This window comes from Triticum aestivum, chromosome 5B, assembly GCF_018294505.1.
Source record: "Triticum aestivum cultivar Chinese Spring chromosome 5B, IWGSC CS RefSeq v2.1, whole genome shotgun sequence".
Taxonomy (NCBI): domain Eukaryota; kingdom Viridiplantae; phylum Streptophyta; class Magnoliopsida; order Poales; family Poaceae; genus Triticum; species Triticum aestivum.
Window position 1 is genome coordinate 15,125,873 of NC_057807.1, and position 16,468 is coordinate 15,142,340.

Consider the following 16,468-nt stretch of genomic DNA (forward strand, 5'->3'; position numbering starts at 1 on the left):
ACTAGGGGCTGGTTCGCCTCCCACTTCAGCCCACGGGGCCCTCCGGGATAGGTGGCCCCACCCGGTGGACCCCCGGGACCCTTCCGGTGGTCCCGGTACAATACCGGGTGACCCCGAAACTTTCCCGATGGCCGAAACAGCACTTCCTATATATAATTCTTTACCTCCGGACCATTCCGGAACTCCTTGTGATGTCCGGGATCTCATCCGGGACTACAAACAACATTCGGTTTGCTGCATACTCATATTCATACAACCCTAGCGTCACCGAACCTTAAGTGTGTAGACCCTACGGGTTCGGGAGAAATGCAGACATGACCGAGACGGCTCTCCGGTCAATAACCAACAGCGGGATCTGGATACCCATGTTGGCTCCCACATACTCCTCGATGATCTCATCGGATGAACCACGATGTCGAGGATTCAAGCAACCCCGTATACTATTCCCTTTGTCGGACGGTATGTTACTTGCCCGAGATTCGATCGTCGGTATCCCAATACCTCGTTCAATCTCACTGCCGGCAAGTCACTTTACTCGTACCGTAATGCATGATCCCGTGACCAGACACTTGGTCACTATGAGCTCATTATGATGATGCACTACCGAGTGGGCCCAGTGATACATCTCCGTTATACGGAGTGACAAATCCCAGTCTCAATCCGTGTCAACCCAACAGACACTTTCGGAGATACCTGTAGTGCACATTTATAGTCACCCAGTTACATTGTGACGTTTGGTACACCCAAAGCACTCCTACGGTATCCGGGAGTTACACGATCTCATGGTCTAAGGAAGAGATACTTGACATTGGAAAAGCTCTAGCAAAACGAACTACACGATCTTGTGCTATGCTTAGGATTGGGTCTTGCCCATCACATCATTCTCCCAATGATGTGATCCCGTTATCAACAACATCCAATGTCCATAGTCAGGAAACCATGACTATGTGTTGATCAACGAGCTCGTCAACTAGATGCTCACTAGGGACATGTTGTGGTCTAAGTATTCACACGTGTATTAAGATTTCCGGATAATACAATTATAGCATGAATAAAAGACAACTATCATTAACAAAGAAATATAATAATAATCCTTTTATTATTGCCTCTAGGGCATATTTCCAACATATCCTTGGGGAATCTCCTCTATATCATTCATTGGCCACTTAAGTAGGTGGCTCAGGGTCACTTTCGATAACATATTGACACCGTCGGCAGCAGCGAGTTGTCATGCCTTTCGTGTTACCCTCGAACCTACATGATTTTGAGTGGGTCACCTGACGAAGACGACGAAGGCGAGTGCGTCGCCCCGGCCGCATGCCCTCTTCATCGCCTCGCCTTGCTGGCCGTTGTCCGCGGCTAGATTGCTCGGTTTTTGGTCTTCTGGTCGAGCCTCCAGGATCTACAACTGGTCGCTGACATAGAGATGACAGACTTCGCTTGGACCGCATGGCCCCGGCCTTGTCCAGCCCGTCCCATGAATGATCATGCAGACACCAGAATACGAGGCCATACCATGGTACTACCTCTCTCTCAGCTTACAGGGCGTGCGCGTACCCCTAGGTTGTCAATTTGACCAACCTAATACAAGTCATATATTACAAAAATTATACCGACATAAACTTTGAAGTTTCTACTTTCAAAAGATATAATTTTTGTGTTATATAGTTTATATTAGGATGATATAATTGGCAACCTAGGTATACGCGCAGGACTTGTAACCTGAAACGGAGGTAGTAAGTATTCAACTCCATCGAACTCTCTTATTGACATCACGCCATGTCCATTCTTTTCAAAAAAAAGCTAGCTAATTAAGTAAATTCCTGCCGCCGCCGGCGGCATGCAACCAGCGTAGGCTCTGACTTTTGGCAGCGTTGGGATGACAGTGCGTTGGGAGGAGTTGGGATGGAGGACTTTCAAAGGGTGCCAGGCTGCCAGCCTGCACGCAGCGTCTGGATGGCCAAGAACATGGGGCGGCGACTGGATTATTATTTAAGCGATGGATGGCCGGCATTGGGGACGGAGCCACGGAGGGCTGTAGCGGCGGTCGGCTGCAATCAGTCTAATTACTTAGACGAAACATAATTACCAATATGTCCTTAAGCAAAAATCTGACGGTCTCAAGCTGACCATTAGATTAACTAAATACTACCCCATTACGTTGAGTAGTATGATGTACCGTAAAATTTCCCCCATTCAAATCCCCCCGGCCCTGGGGGTATGGCCGGGGGGCGACGGCCCAGGGCCCAGGCCGGAGGGGGGCCATGATGAAGTAGGTAAGAAAAAATAAGGCCCATCAGATAGAGCTAGTAGCGATTAGTCATTGGGCCAGACGAAGGCACGGCGCCACAGCCGCTCCTTTCGCTTATGTGAAACAAATCAGACAAGATCTCATCGAGTCATAGTTTTGCTAATTAGCTCGTGCATTCGTTGCTCGTCGGTTCGTCTTCCTTGTTCGTCCTCTTCTCGATCGTCGGCCTGTCGCTCGGCGCCTTGGCCAGTTGTCGTGGCTGCGCGCGCCGCGCATCAGTCCGGCCATTTGGCATATCCAGCAAGGAGGTAATACGCACCACGTTCCTGATCCACCCTCCAAACCCCAATTTTTAGTAGTTTTTTGTTTTATTCTTTAGTACATGGAGTAATTTCAGTGCATAATTTTCTAATAAAATCTTTCACAGTACGTAACCGCCCTATTTTTTTATCATTCCGCGTACTTGTCTAGGGTTCCAATCATCCGATATATAAATTTCTGACATTATCATGCCATGTTGCCTAAAAAGCATTTGTCGGTTACTGAAAGTAGGAGAAAAAAGAAAGAAAGTGATCCGAAAATTCGAACCGAAAGGGTTCTTCGAATTTGGTCCTACTTTGAGGTTATCATGTCATGTTAGTTTCATTTTAGTATATTTTTAGTATTTTTATCATAATATGGCTATCTAACAATTATTATAGTCATCGAATCTCAGACTAAAGATGTTTATGTATCACCCACACACATACATATATAAGTATGATCTTAGGACATAGGGGCCATGTCGTCGAGTTCGCCTAGGGCCTCCTGAAACACAGGGCTGGCCCTGGTGCCTGGATGGATTTGGGGGCGCACCGGCTGCAACTTCGATGCCAGCGGCCGCGGGTCGTGCATCACGGCAATTGCGGTGGCGTGCTGCCACCGGTGAGAAGCCACCCGCGATGCTCGCCGAGTACACGCTAGGTAAGGGCGGCAGCCCTGACTTCTATGACATCTCCCTCGTCGACGGATTCAACGTGCCCATGAGCTTTGGGCCGGTCGGCAGCAGCTGTCACGTGATAAGTTGTGCCGCGGACATCAACGCAAAGTGCCCGTCGGAGCTGAAGGTCGACGGAGGCTGTGTGAGTGCGTACATCAAGTTCGGCACCCCCCAGTACTGCTGCACGCCGCCGCTTACGCCGTCGACCTGTGGGTCGACGAACTACTCGCTCTTCTTCAAGGGGCACTGTCCGGACGCCTAAGGCTACGCCTACGAGAAGAGCAGCACCTTCACCTGCCACGTCCGATCAGACTACCAAGTCACCTTCTGCCCATAGAGGCGATTGGGATTCAATTTACTTCGATGGTTAAGTCTGTAATTTAATAGCGTTTCCAATGTAATAATGGAAATAATGATGACCGATGATTCCACAAAAAAAATCTATTGAAAAACTTTATTGAGAAAATTTGTTTGACAACATTCTTTTTCTTTTGTGAGGATAGAATAGTCAACTTCTTTGTTTCGAGGACGAACATACTTCTCTCTTTAATCCATGTTAAATCAGCAACAATTAATATAAATCGAAGGGAGTATATGAAACAAGGCCTGCCCAAGTTTAGTTACCTTTTCTGAAGATAGTAACTAACCGTGAATCTCGTATTTCCTATATAACTCTCGTTGCCTCGGTTTGTCTACGAGACATCTTATGTGACGCTCACCATGTCTAACAGGTGTCTAACAGTAGCGAGCTGGGCCACCGGCCCATAAACAAAGTACTGCTGCAGTACCTAAACACTGATTAAGAATCTGAATGCAGGACCAAGTTCAATGACCATAAATAAAGGATATTAAAGCAAATATGTCGTCCATTGAAGATGTTAGGGGTAAAGCATGAGATGAGAGAATCACATGAAGGAGCTCAAAGCCTAGCAAAAGCTGCTTTATCGCTAGATTTGGGGTGCCCCACCTGTGGGTTACATACCCACCTGAAATCGCTTGTATCCCAAACGTTGTTTTGAGTTAATAAAAACCTGGTGATACCCCTCAAAAAAGCACTGCAGCAATGCAATGTAGCAACTACTCCCGCTATAACCTTCTCCAATACGTTTGTAGAGTCCATGACAACATTAAAAAACGACATATATTATATTTGAGAAGAAGTAATGTTCTAGCATGGTACTGTAGTGGTCATTTTTGGGGAAAAATAGAACAACTTTTGGAAAGCCGTAGACATCACCAGGGAATGCCTGCCAGAGCTGCAGGTGCCCGGAGGGTGCGCGAGCGCGTGCGGCAAGTTCGGCGGCGACACGTACTGCTGCCGGGGCCAGTTCGAGCACAACTGCCCGCCGACGAACTACTCGAGGTTCTTCAAGGGCAAGTGCCCCGACGCCTACAGCTACGCCAAAGACGACCAGACCAGCACATTCACCTGCCCCGCCGGAACCAACTACCAGATCGTCCTCTGCCCCGCCCGAAATGATTTGCACATGGATCAGTAAGTAGAGGACGTACTACTCCTAGTAGTCTTCCTTGCTTATTATGATCGTCGATCATTTCTGTGTGTGCGTGCGTGCGTGCATGGCTGCTGCGTGCCATTCAGAGAAAATGGAAGTGTAATTTCTACGGTTATGTGGAGTGCAACTCTGTTTTATTTTCTTACCTTATTATTGCCATGAGTAATGCATCTATGGAAATTTTAATATGGTCCCTCTTACATCCTCTTTGCTTACTCCTGTAAGTTTAGCATTTTTGCTGTGCCCAAGCCCCAAGAGGACATCCCATTTCCGTACATCAAATCCATATATAATCATGATCGTGCAAGTTTAGCATTTTCGTTGTGCCACCTTCCATCTTCATCTCTGGTATATCATGTCGTTTAGCCGCATATGCACTTACGATTACGCTTAGTCTAGAGAGGTTTTTATTAACATGCTCCTAGTCTAGACGGATCACAATATATCATGTCGTTTAACCGCATATTCATCTCTTTTTATCCGCTTTGATCTACCTTTTGTGTATCTTTTGTAGCTAAGACAAAGAGGTAGCTGCACGTTGCTATCCTAGAGTTAATTCTGCTCGCCGTCGTGCACCACAGACATCCACGATGGAGGTGGTCACCTAATTATCTTACCCACAATCAAGTTAATCAGCAATGTGCTGTTTTTTCTCTTGACACAACTCAAGATAGCGGTAGGACCACTGACCTTGAACACTTGATGATAGAGCTCAAGTGTCATTAGTAGCTAGGACCATGAAACAAGATGAGAATAGTCCACGAGCTCAAGTGTCATTAATAGCTAGGACCATGAAAACAATTTGTGGCCAAGAGTGAGTCACAACATCTTCTCCCCCCCTTCTTGACAACCACATTGCTATGTCAATAGAAAACATTTAAAAAAAATAACACAGCCAGGTGTGGACCAGTGAATGTCTGCCTCCTAGATGTAGGCTCTGTTTGATAGCAAAGTATTTTAGAAAATACTACTGCAGTTTAATTTACTTTGAGGTGTTTGGCTACTATTAAAAACTTTGATATTAATTCCAGAGTACTCCCTCCGTCCGGTGAAAAGTGTACATAGTATAAATTTTTTAGGACCAATTACGGAGTGGAGTAAAAAATGCATTGGAAAAGTGCAAGCCATCATCTCTCTCCTCTTTAATTACCCAACCCATGTACAAATTAAGGAGACCATGCGAGAGAAACAAATTTTCCTATTTTAAAGTGCATTAGAAAGATAGAAGTACACTCTTTTTGGACAAATTTCAAAGCCAAATGTACACTCTTCACCAGACGGAGGGAGTATGTTCAAAACCAGAGTATTTTCTCTGTCTTAAAAAAGAACCTTTGAGCGGACACGAAGTTTCTAAGCCCGAGCTCAAATGAACTTTGATGGACACTAAAACTGAAAACAATTTAAAAACAATCAAAAAATCTGAATATTTTTTATGACAAACATTGACAAATGTTCTATGAGTTTTCAAAATTTCATCATAGAATCACATTCCTAAAAGGCGTGGCAAAGAAAATGGATATGTTACCACAACTTCCGCAAATGTGACTCCACGATGAAATTTTGCAAGCTTTTAGAACATTTGTTAATGTTTATCACAAAAAAGACAGACTTTTTTGATTTTTTTAGATTTGATTTATTGTTCACCCGAGCTCATTTGACACTACTGCAGGAATGCCCAGCAACGGCGGGTGCAAAAAGCCTAGTAGTGGCGGGCCGGGCTCTCAGAACCGCCCGCCACTGACTTCCTGCCATTGCTATTATGACATCAGTGGCAGCCCGCCGCCCGCCACTGATGACAGTGTTGTAGTGGCGGGCAAAATTTATCGCCCGCCACAACTATAATCTCTGCCCGCCACTATGGTGTGTATTAGCAGTGACAGACACCTTTGCCGCCTACCACTGGTAGTGTTGTCGGCATATAGAGAAATTGCTGCCGCGGCATTGTTTTTTTTTTGCTGCGCGCGGCTCTGAAGCAGTATTTTGCACTCAATCATCCCATTTCATTCAAACAATCATACTACAACGGTGTTACAATAATTAAGATTATTAATGAAGCAAACATACAGTATAAGAAGTGTAGGGCAACAAATAAACATGTAAAATTGTCAACTCATAAAATGAACAACGAATCAAGATGTTTTGAAGCATTGTATCGCTCACACTCGATTACCGAATATGTTTTCGACTCAGTGAAGTCGTTCTTCATCTCGCTCTAGCTACAAGTGAAACTTCCCATCTTCATTTACAACCTCTTTGTTGATGATTCTGGCCAACACCTTTTGGAGGCGGCCAAACTCTGTTAATAGTACCCCTATGCCCATGTCCCTCTCCATCTCTTCGGACCACTTGATGACCTGGCTATGATTATGCAAATATTTGCTTTTCTTCAAAAAAGTCATCCATGATAGCCATGGCATGACATCCAGACCTATGAGAGGTTTCCACATTTTGTTCTTAATAACAACAAGCGCTAGTGAAGAACTTGAATTCTGAATGTTCTGCTATAGTCTCTTTGACGTTCTTACACTTGGCGAGAGCATCATTTAGAACCTTCTTCAATCCAGTCCAGTTCTTTTGAGGGTGTCTCTTCGAATTGAAGAAGTAAGCCAAGCCATCCATTGGCAATAGTGCGATTACGATCCAATGTCGGTTGCTGCGCAAAAAAATAAAGAAATTAGCATTGATGAGATCAAACCACAAGGCCATTTATATGTTTCAAAATAAATTAGTGAATGTTAATGACTTACTTCGCAGTATGGCACTAGAAAGGTGTCCGCATGTGGATGATTGACAATAAAGAACGGGGATATGTGAACGGGAACATGTAGTCTGAGATGACCTCCTGGACTTCTGTGGTTTCCAGGTTGTGGCAGTGCATGTAAAAAGGATTAGGTAAGGACACTTTACCATGCGGGAGTAGGGGATCTGTAGCTCGATGAAGTACCCAGAGCCTCATTAACTCTAGGGAAACTGCACTAACGGAGAAAATATTTGCATAGATGACTTCATCAAAGGCCAAATCAATTCTGTCGGGCGGAGACTCTGGGACAAAACTATAACCTTCTATCACCTTGGCCGTGTATCCATGTTGACAGTTTTTAATTTATCTACCACATGAGCGTGTAGAAATTGAAGATCAATCGAGACGGTCTCCAACATAGAATCTGATAGAAGCAGTTCCCCAGGCTTATACATGTTCATTTTCGGCCCTTCGGGGATGACAACATGCATAGGTGGTTTGTCCGCAGATTGTCTGCAACTGTCACGTGCATTCTTCTCCCCTGAATGTGGATTATCTGGCACTACATCTCCGGTGCCGACATATCCTTGGGGAATCTCCTCTATATCATTCGTTGGCCACTTAAGTAGGTGGCTCAGGGTCAGTTTCAATAACATATTGACACCGTCGGCAACAGCGAGTTGTCATGCCTTTTGTGTTACCCTTGAACCTACATGATTTTGAGTGGGTCACCTGCGAAGACGACGAAGGCCAGTGCGTCGCCCCAGCCGCATGCCCTCTTCATCGCCTCGCCTTGCTGGCCGTCGTCCGTGGCTAGATTGCCCGATTTTTGGTCTTCTGGTCGAGCCTCCGGGATCTACACACTAGTAGAAAAGGGGGCATTGGTCCATACCGGGTCAGCCCATTAGTCCCGGTTCAGTCCAGAACCGGGACCAATGGTGGCATTGGACCCGGTTCATGAGCCCCGGGGCCGGCCGGGCCACCTGGGCCATTGGTCCCGGTTCGTCTGGACCTTTTGGTCCCGGTTGGTGGGACAAACCGGGACCAATGGGCCTCGCTCCTGGCCCACCACGATTGGTCCCGGTTAGTGGCATGAACCGGGACCAAAGGCTGCCCTTTAGTCCCGGTTCATGCCACCAACCGGGACCAATGAGGTGCCTATATATACCCCCTCGCGTAAGAGCAGAGCACACTGCTCTGTTTTTTTGGCAGCCGAGGGGGAGAGGGCTTGGTGGTGCTCTAGCTCACCTCCTATGCACACAAGGTGTTCGACGGAATGCCCGAGCCACACTACTTAAGCTTTCTCCTCTCCAAGCTCGACCTCCAAGCTCCATTTTCCTCAATATTTGTCTAGGTTTAGCGGTCCGTCACGCCCCGTACCCGTCTTCACCACCGTCGATCACCCGCGTCGATCTCATCGCCGGCACCACCGTGGTGAGCCTATTGTTCTTATCTTCTTTCTGAAAGGAAAAATATTCTTACTTGTATGTTTAGATAGATACTTGTATTATTTTCTTACTTTTATTATTGCATCTTATATAGTGCGATGGTTTTGGTATCTGCCCCCGTCGGTCCTCGTCCTGTCTATGATTCGGATGTGGTATATATTATCTTTTCATAACTATTGGTGCATTTATTGTTTATGAAAATGATGCCGACCAACATGACATAGATTTTATTTATCTAGGAGGTTGTTGAACCGGAAATTCCAACCGACCCTATTGTCGAGAGGTTAAATTTAGTTGAAGAAGAAAACAATTTCTTGAAGGAAAAAATAAGAAAAATTGAGGAGGAGAAGATGATATTGGAGTTGCATGTTGCGGATGTCGTCGATGATCACAAGATCAAGATGGATGCAATGCACTTGAAGATTAGAAAGATTAGAAAATATGCCATTCATACCGAGGCTTGGTATTATTATGCCATTGGATCAGTTGTTACCTTGGTTGCGATTATGATCGCATTTGTTTTCGCATTGAAATGTTTTACATAGTTTCAATGTATTGTTTAATTAATTTAGATGCTCTGTAGAGCTTTATGTTGTTCTGTAATGATTTTCGCTTGAAGATGAGAACTATGTATGTACTTTGGTTTTAATGTGATGATGAACTTCTATTAATTTGGTCACTTAGTTATCTATTCATGATGTTCTGTAATGATTTTTGACACACTTAATTATATATAATGCACGCAGATGAACCGGCAATGGATGTACGGTAACAGACACACCTCCGAGTACATTAAGGGCGTGCATGATTTTCTCGAAGTGGCTGAGGCAAACAAGCAGAATGGTTTTATGTGTTGTCCATGCCCTATATGTGGGAATACGAAGTCTTACTCTGACGGAAAATCCTTCACACCCACCTGCTTTAAAAGGGTTTCATGCCACACTATAATGTTTGGACGAGGCACGGAGAAATAGGGGTTATGATGGAAGACGGCGAAGAAGAAGAGTACGATGACAACTATGTGCCCCCTGAATACGGTGATGCTACTGAACATCAAGAGGAACCAGACGATGTGCACGATGATGCTGCAACGGGCGAAGCTGCTGAAGATCAAGAGGAACCAGACGATGTGCCCGATGATGATGATCTCCGCCGGGTCATTGTCGATGCAAGGACGCAATGCGAAAGTCAAAAGGAGAAGCTGAAGTTCGATCGCATGTTAGAGGATCACAAAAAAGGGTTGTACCCCAATTGTGAAGATGGCAACACAAAGCTCGGTACCGTACTGGAATTGCTGCAGTGGAAGGCAGAGAATGCTGTGCCAGACAAAGGATTTGAGAAGCTACTGAAAATATTGAAGAAGAAGCTTCCAAAGGATAACTAATTGCCCGACAGTACATACGCAGCAAAGAAGGTCGTATGCCCTCTAGGATTGGAGGTGCATAAGATACATGCATTCCCTAATGACTGCATCCTCTACCGCGGTGCGTACAAGGATCTGAACGCATGCCCGGTATGCGGTGCATTACGGTATAAGATCAGACGAGATGACCCTGGTGATGTTGACGGCGACCCCCCCCCCCCCAGGAAGAGGGTTCCTGCGAAGGTGATGTGGTATGCTCCTATAATACCACCGTTGAAATGTCTATTTAGAAATGAAGAGAATGCCAAGTTGATGCGATGGCACAGTGAGGACCGTAAGAAAGACGGGAAGTTGAGAGCACCCGCTGACGGGTCGCAGTGGAGAAAAATCGAGAGAAAGTACTGGGCTGAGTTTGCACGTGACCCAAGGAACGTATGGTTTGCTTTAAGAGCAGATGGCATTAATCCTTTCGGGGAGCAGAGCAGCAATCACAGCACCTGGCCCGTGACTCTATGTATGTATAAACTTCCTCCTTGGATGTGCATGAAGCGGAAGTTCATTATGATGCCAGTTCTCATCCAAGGCCCTAAGCAACCCAGCAACGACATTGATGTGTACCTAAGGCCATTAGTTGAAGAACTTTTACAGCTGTGGAATGGAAACGGTGTACGTACGTGGGATGAGCACAAACAGGAGGAATTTAACCTAAATACGTTGCTATTCATGAGCATCAATGATTGGCCCGCTCTCAGTAACCTTTCAGGACAGACAAACAAGGGATACCACGCATGCACGCACTGTTTACTTGACACCGAAAGTATATACCTGGGAAGCTGCAGGAAGAATGTGTACCTGGGCCATCGTTGATTTCTTCCGACCAACCATCAACGTCGAAAGAAAGGCAAGCATTTCAAAGGCGAGGCAGATCACCGTAAGAAGCCCGCCATGCGTACCGGTAATCACGTACTTGCTATCGTCAATGATTTACACGTAATCTTTGGAAAGGGTCCCGGCGCACTAGCTGTTCCGAATGACGCCGAGGGACACGCACCCATGTGGAAGAAGAAATCGATATTTTGGGACCTACCCTACTGGAAAGACCTAGAGGTCCGCTCTTCAATTGACGTGATGCACGTAACGAAGAACCTTTGTGTGAACCTGCTAGGCTTCTTGGGCGTGTATGGAAAGACAAAAGATACAGCTGAGGCACGGGAGGACCTGCAACGTTTGCACAAAAAAGACGGCATGCCTCCAAAGCAGTATGAAGGTCCTGCCAGCTATGCTCTTACCAAAGAAGAGAAGGAAATCTTCTTTGAATGCCTGCTTAGTATGAAGGTCCCTAAAGTCTCATGACTGCCACATGATTATGACGCAACTGCTTCCGGTTAAATTGAGGGGGCTTCTACCAGAAAACGTCCGATTAGCCATTGTGAAGCTATGTGAATTCCTCAATGCAATCTCTCAGAAGGTGATCGATCCAGAAATCATACCAAGGCTAAGGAGTGATGTGGTGCAATGTCTTGTCAGTTTCGAGCTGGTGTTCCCACCATCCTTCTTCAATATCATGACGCATGTCTTAGTTCATCTAGTCGACGAGATTGTCATTCTGGACCCCGTATTTCTACACAATATGTACCCCTTTGAGAGGTTCATGGGAGTCCTAAAGAAATATGTCTTTACCGTGCTAGGCCAAAAGGAAGCATCTCCATGGGCCATCAAATAGAGGATATCACCGGGTTTTGTGTTGACTTCATTCCTGGCCTTAAGAAGATAGGTCTCCCTAAATTGCGGTATGAGGGGAGACTGACTGGAAAAGACACGCTTGGAAGGGACTCAATAATATGCAGGGACGGATATTCTTGGTCTCAGGCACACTATACAGTTCTAAAGAACTCTACCTTGGTGACCCCGTATGTCGATGAACACAAGAACAGTCTGTGCTCCAAACACCCAGAGCAGTGCGACAACTGGATTACATGTGAACACATCAGGACTTTCAGCAGTTGGTTGGAAACTCGTCTCAGAGGTGACAACACTGTTTGTGATGAGCTGTACTTGTTGTCCAGGGGACCATCTTCGACTTTACGATTTGGTAAGGATACGAGATAAATGGGAATACATTTACACGATTGACCAAGATCAAAAGAGCACCAACCAAAACAGCGGTGTCTGCTTTGATGCAACAACCGAGAGGGGAAGGGACACGTATTATGGTTACATAGTGGACATATGGGAACTTGACTACGGACATGATTTTAAGGTTCCTTTGTTTAAGTGCAAATGGGTCAATCTGTCAGGAGGCGGGGTACAGGTAGACCCACAGTACGGAATGACAACAGTGGATCTGAAAAATCTTGGGTACACTGATGAACCGTTCGTCCTAGCCAATGATGTGGCACAGGTTATCTATGTGAAGGACATGTCTACCAGACTGAGAAAAAGAAAAGGTAAGGAAGCGAATACATCATATGATGAGCCAAAGCACCACATAGTTCTTTCAGGAAAAAGGGACATCGTGGGAGTGGAGGGCAAGACAGACATGTCTGAAGATTATGAAAAGTTTCATGAAATTCCTCCCTTCAAAGTCAAGGCTGACCCCAGCATCCTGATAAACGATGAAGATTATACATGGTTATGACGCAATAAGCAAATGACACAAGCGAAGAAAAAGTGAAGAATTTCTCCCGCAACTGTTATGATGATACCATGCCAACTTTGTAACAGACGAGTATGATACCATTGTTCGTTTTGTACGTGCACATGCTATGTGGGTGAAATTATGATACCATGCCAACTTTCAACTTTTTCAGAGTTCATTTGAAATGCTTTAATGTCTTATGGTTCGGCCCTCGTAATACCATTAATCCCGGTTCGCTCCTTGTCAACTATGTTCTCACCAAGAACACTCTCAAGAGGGCAGCCACGTGGGCCATTGGTCCCGGTTCGTTTGGACCTTTTGGTCCCGGTTCCACGCACGAACCGGGACCAATGCGCCTCGCCCCTGGCCCATGACCATTAGTCCCGGTTTGTGCCACAAACCAGAACTAAAGGGTTGGTCCTCGTTGCGCTTAGAGTTTAGTCCCACCTCGCCAACCGAATGGCGCTCACACCGGTTTATAAGCCCGTCCCTCTCTGCCTTGTTGAGCTCCACTCAAAGTGAAAATAGATGCCCCTATACAGGAAAATTGACCTAAATTCATAGTGAATTTCTCTGAAATTTATAGGAATTTATTATGAATTTAGGTTGAATTTTCTCTATAGGCGCATGTATGTTCATTTTTTAGTAAAGTTAATCACAAACTTGTGATTCACGCAAATTTCAAAGAATTCAAATTTTGGCTATTCAAATTTGAAAACTAATGGCACTAAAAGAAAGTTTATGATTTTTCTAAAACTAATGGCACTAACAGAAAGTTATAATTTTGCTGACCTAAAAGCAAAAAGAATTAAAAAATAAAGCAAAAAACAAAAACAAAAAATAATACAGAAAACAATACAAAAAACCGGAAACAAAATAAAAATAGCAACAATAAGTATTTTGTTGTAAGTAGAAACAAAATAAAATAAATAAAGCAACAAAGAAAACAAAAAAACGTAAAAAGTCCTTTCAAATTTGAAAACTAATGACACTAACAGAAAGTTTATAATTTTCCTAAAACTAAAAGCAAAAAGGAATTAAAAAAGAATGCAAAAAACAAAAGAAAATAAATAATACAGAAAACAAAACAAAAAAACTAGAAAAAAATAAATAGCAACAATAAGTATTTTGTTGTAAGTAGAAACAAAATAAAACAAATAAAGCAAGAAAGAAAACAAGAAAATAAAAAAAGTGTTTTCACATTTGAAAACTAATGGCACTAACAGAAAGTTTATAATTTTTCTAAAACTAAAAGCAAAAAGAATTAAAAAATAAAGCAAAAAACAAAGGAAAATAAATAATGCTGAAAACAAAACAAAAAAACTGGAAAAAATTAAAAATAGCAACAATAAGTAAAGAAAACAAAAAATAAAAAAATGCCTCCTACTGGGCCCCCACGGCCTGAATACGACTAGAAACCCTACCATGGACCAGGATTCAGACCCGCAGGAGGCCCAGTAGGCCCGCAGGCAGATAAGTGACTTTAGGCCCGTAAGCCTGCATTTGAGAGGAGCTCGAAGTGGTCAGCGCAGCAGCGCTTATAAACCACTGTCGAGCCCTCTGGGCTAGCGAGGTGGGACTAAACATCCCACCGCACCACGCCGCGCCAGTTCCAGCACAAGGCCTTTGGTCCCGGTTGGAGCCACCAACCGGGACTAAACGGGTGCATTGGTACCGGTTCGTGGCACAAACCGGGACCAATGCCCACCTTTAGTCCCGGTTGGTGCCACCAACCGGGACCAAAGGCCGCCGCTTCCCGCCCTTTGGGCTGCCGAAAACTGGCCTTTGGTCCCGATTGGTGGCACCAACCGGGACTAAATGAGGCATTGGTCCCGGTTGGTTCCACGAACCGGGACCAAAGCCTTTGCTACATAAGCAACACTTGGGGAATTTTTAGATTTCCCTCGCCAGTTGCCCCCGATGACGCCGACGACCTCCTCGATGCCGCCAGGCTGCCCGTGCCGCCCGCTCCTCATCGCCATCAACGCCCGCTCCTCGTCGCCGTCGCCCCGTGCCCTGCCTCGTGCTGGCCGTCGCCGCCCGCTCCTCGTTGATGTCGCCCTGCCCTTGCCCCGTCCCGCCCCCGCGCGCCGGCGCCCTTGCCGCTCTTGCCGTTGCCTCGAGCTCCCATGCTCGCGCGCGCCGCCCCGGCGCCCCGAGCCCCTGCCACGTGCTCGCCCTCGCCGTCGCCCTGCCCCTGCCCCCACCCCCGCGCGCCGGCCCCGCTGTGAGCCGCCGCCCCGGCTCTATTTTTTTATTAGTTTAATTTTTTTGTTCATATATATATATAATGTATATGTGTATGTATGTGGCTATATGTTTTTTTATTTTTATTAGTTTAATTTTTTTTGTTCATATGTGATGTATATGTGTATATGGCTATAATATATATGTGTATGTGATGTATATGTGTATGTGTCTATAATGTATATGTGTATGTGATGTATATGTGTATGTGGCTAGAATATGCTAAATATATACGTGAAAAATGTTTGTTTGTTCATAGAAAGTTTTTTGTTCATATATAGAAAGTTTTTATATATGACAATGGATATATATTCGATATATATGAGAAATGATGATCCATGGAAAAGGTTTATATATGCAAAAGTTACAATTTTAGAAAAGTTTTATATATCTAGCTAGGAAGGGAAGAACAAGAAAATGAATAATGAGAGGAAAAAGGAAATAAGAAGAGGAAAGAAAGAAGAAGAGGAGAGGAAGAAGAGGAGAAATAAATAAGAAGAAAAAAAAGAAGAAAAGGAAGAGGAGAAGAAGAAAGGAATAGAGGAGGAGAAGAAAAAATAGAAATAATAAGGAATAGAGGAGGAGAAGAAAAAATAGAAATTATTTTTTCTATTTTTTCTTCTTCTCCTCTATTCCTTTCTTCTTCTCCTCTTTTTTTCTTCTTTTTTTTTCTTCGATCTTCTCCTCTATTCCTTTCTTCTTCTCCTCTATTCCTTTCTTCTTCTCCTCTTTTTTCTTCTTCTTTTTTTTCTTTGATCTTCTACTCTGTCGTCGTCGATATACCCCCCCTCGGCCCTCTCGCTCGACCAAAACTCTCGAGGACACCCAAATCCTAGAGAAAAAACGATGTTGGTCTCATACCCCCTCCCGCTGCGCCCCTACCCGACAAACTCTCTTGAGGCCACCCAAGTTTACCAAGTTAAAAGAGCGTTATCGTCGAGGCCACCCGAAACCCTTGAAGCTTTGTGCCGAGGCCATCCCAAACCCCTTGAAGCGTTGTCTAGGCCACCCCAAACCCTAGAGAAGCAGCGTCGAGGCCACTAACATGATTCCTTATTGTGATTAGCTAGCTAGTTCTACGTTTGCAACTAATATATTTCCATCTGTACCATGTTTGAATAATAATTGACATGTTGTAAATATTTGCAGAAACTATGGAGCACTCCCGAGACGAAGCAACAGAAGCGATGTTGGGGGAGATAATTGCAGAAGGAAGTGATGTCGTTGCATCATTTTTCAACGACACCGTTGGTCAGGAAGGACTGGATGAAGAAGAGGGCTATGTTCA

The 16,468-nt window shown here is 44.8% G+C and overlaps 1 pseudogene; it reads left to right on the forward strand.

The window, feature by feature from the left end:
- The first annotated feature begins 2,003 nt into the window (after positions 1-2,003).
- Positions 2,004-4,806, forward strand: LOC123114551 (pathogenesis-related thaumatin-like protein 3.2; annotated as a pseudogene).
- The last annotated feature ends 11,662 nt before the right edge of the window (positions 4,807-16,468 follow it).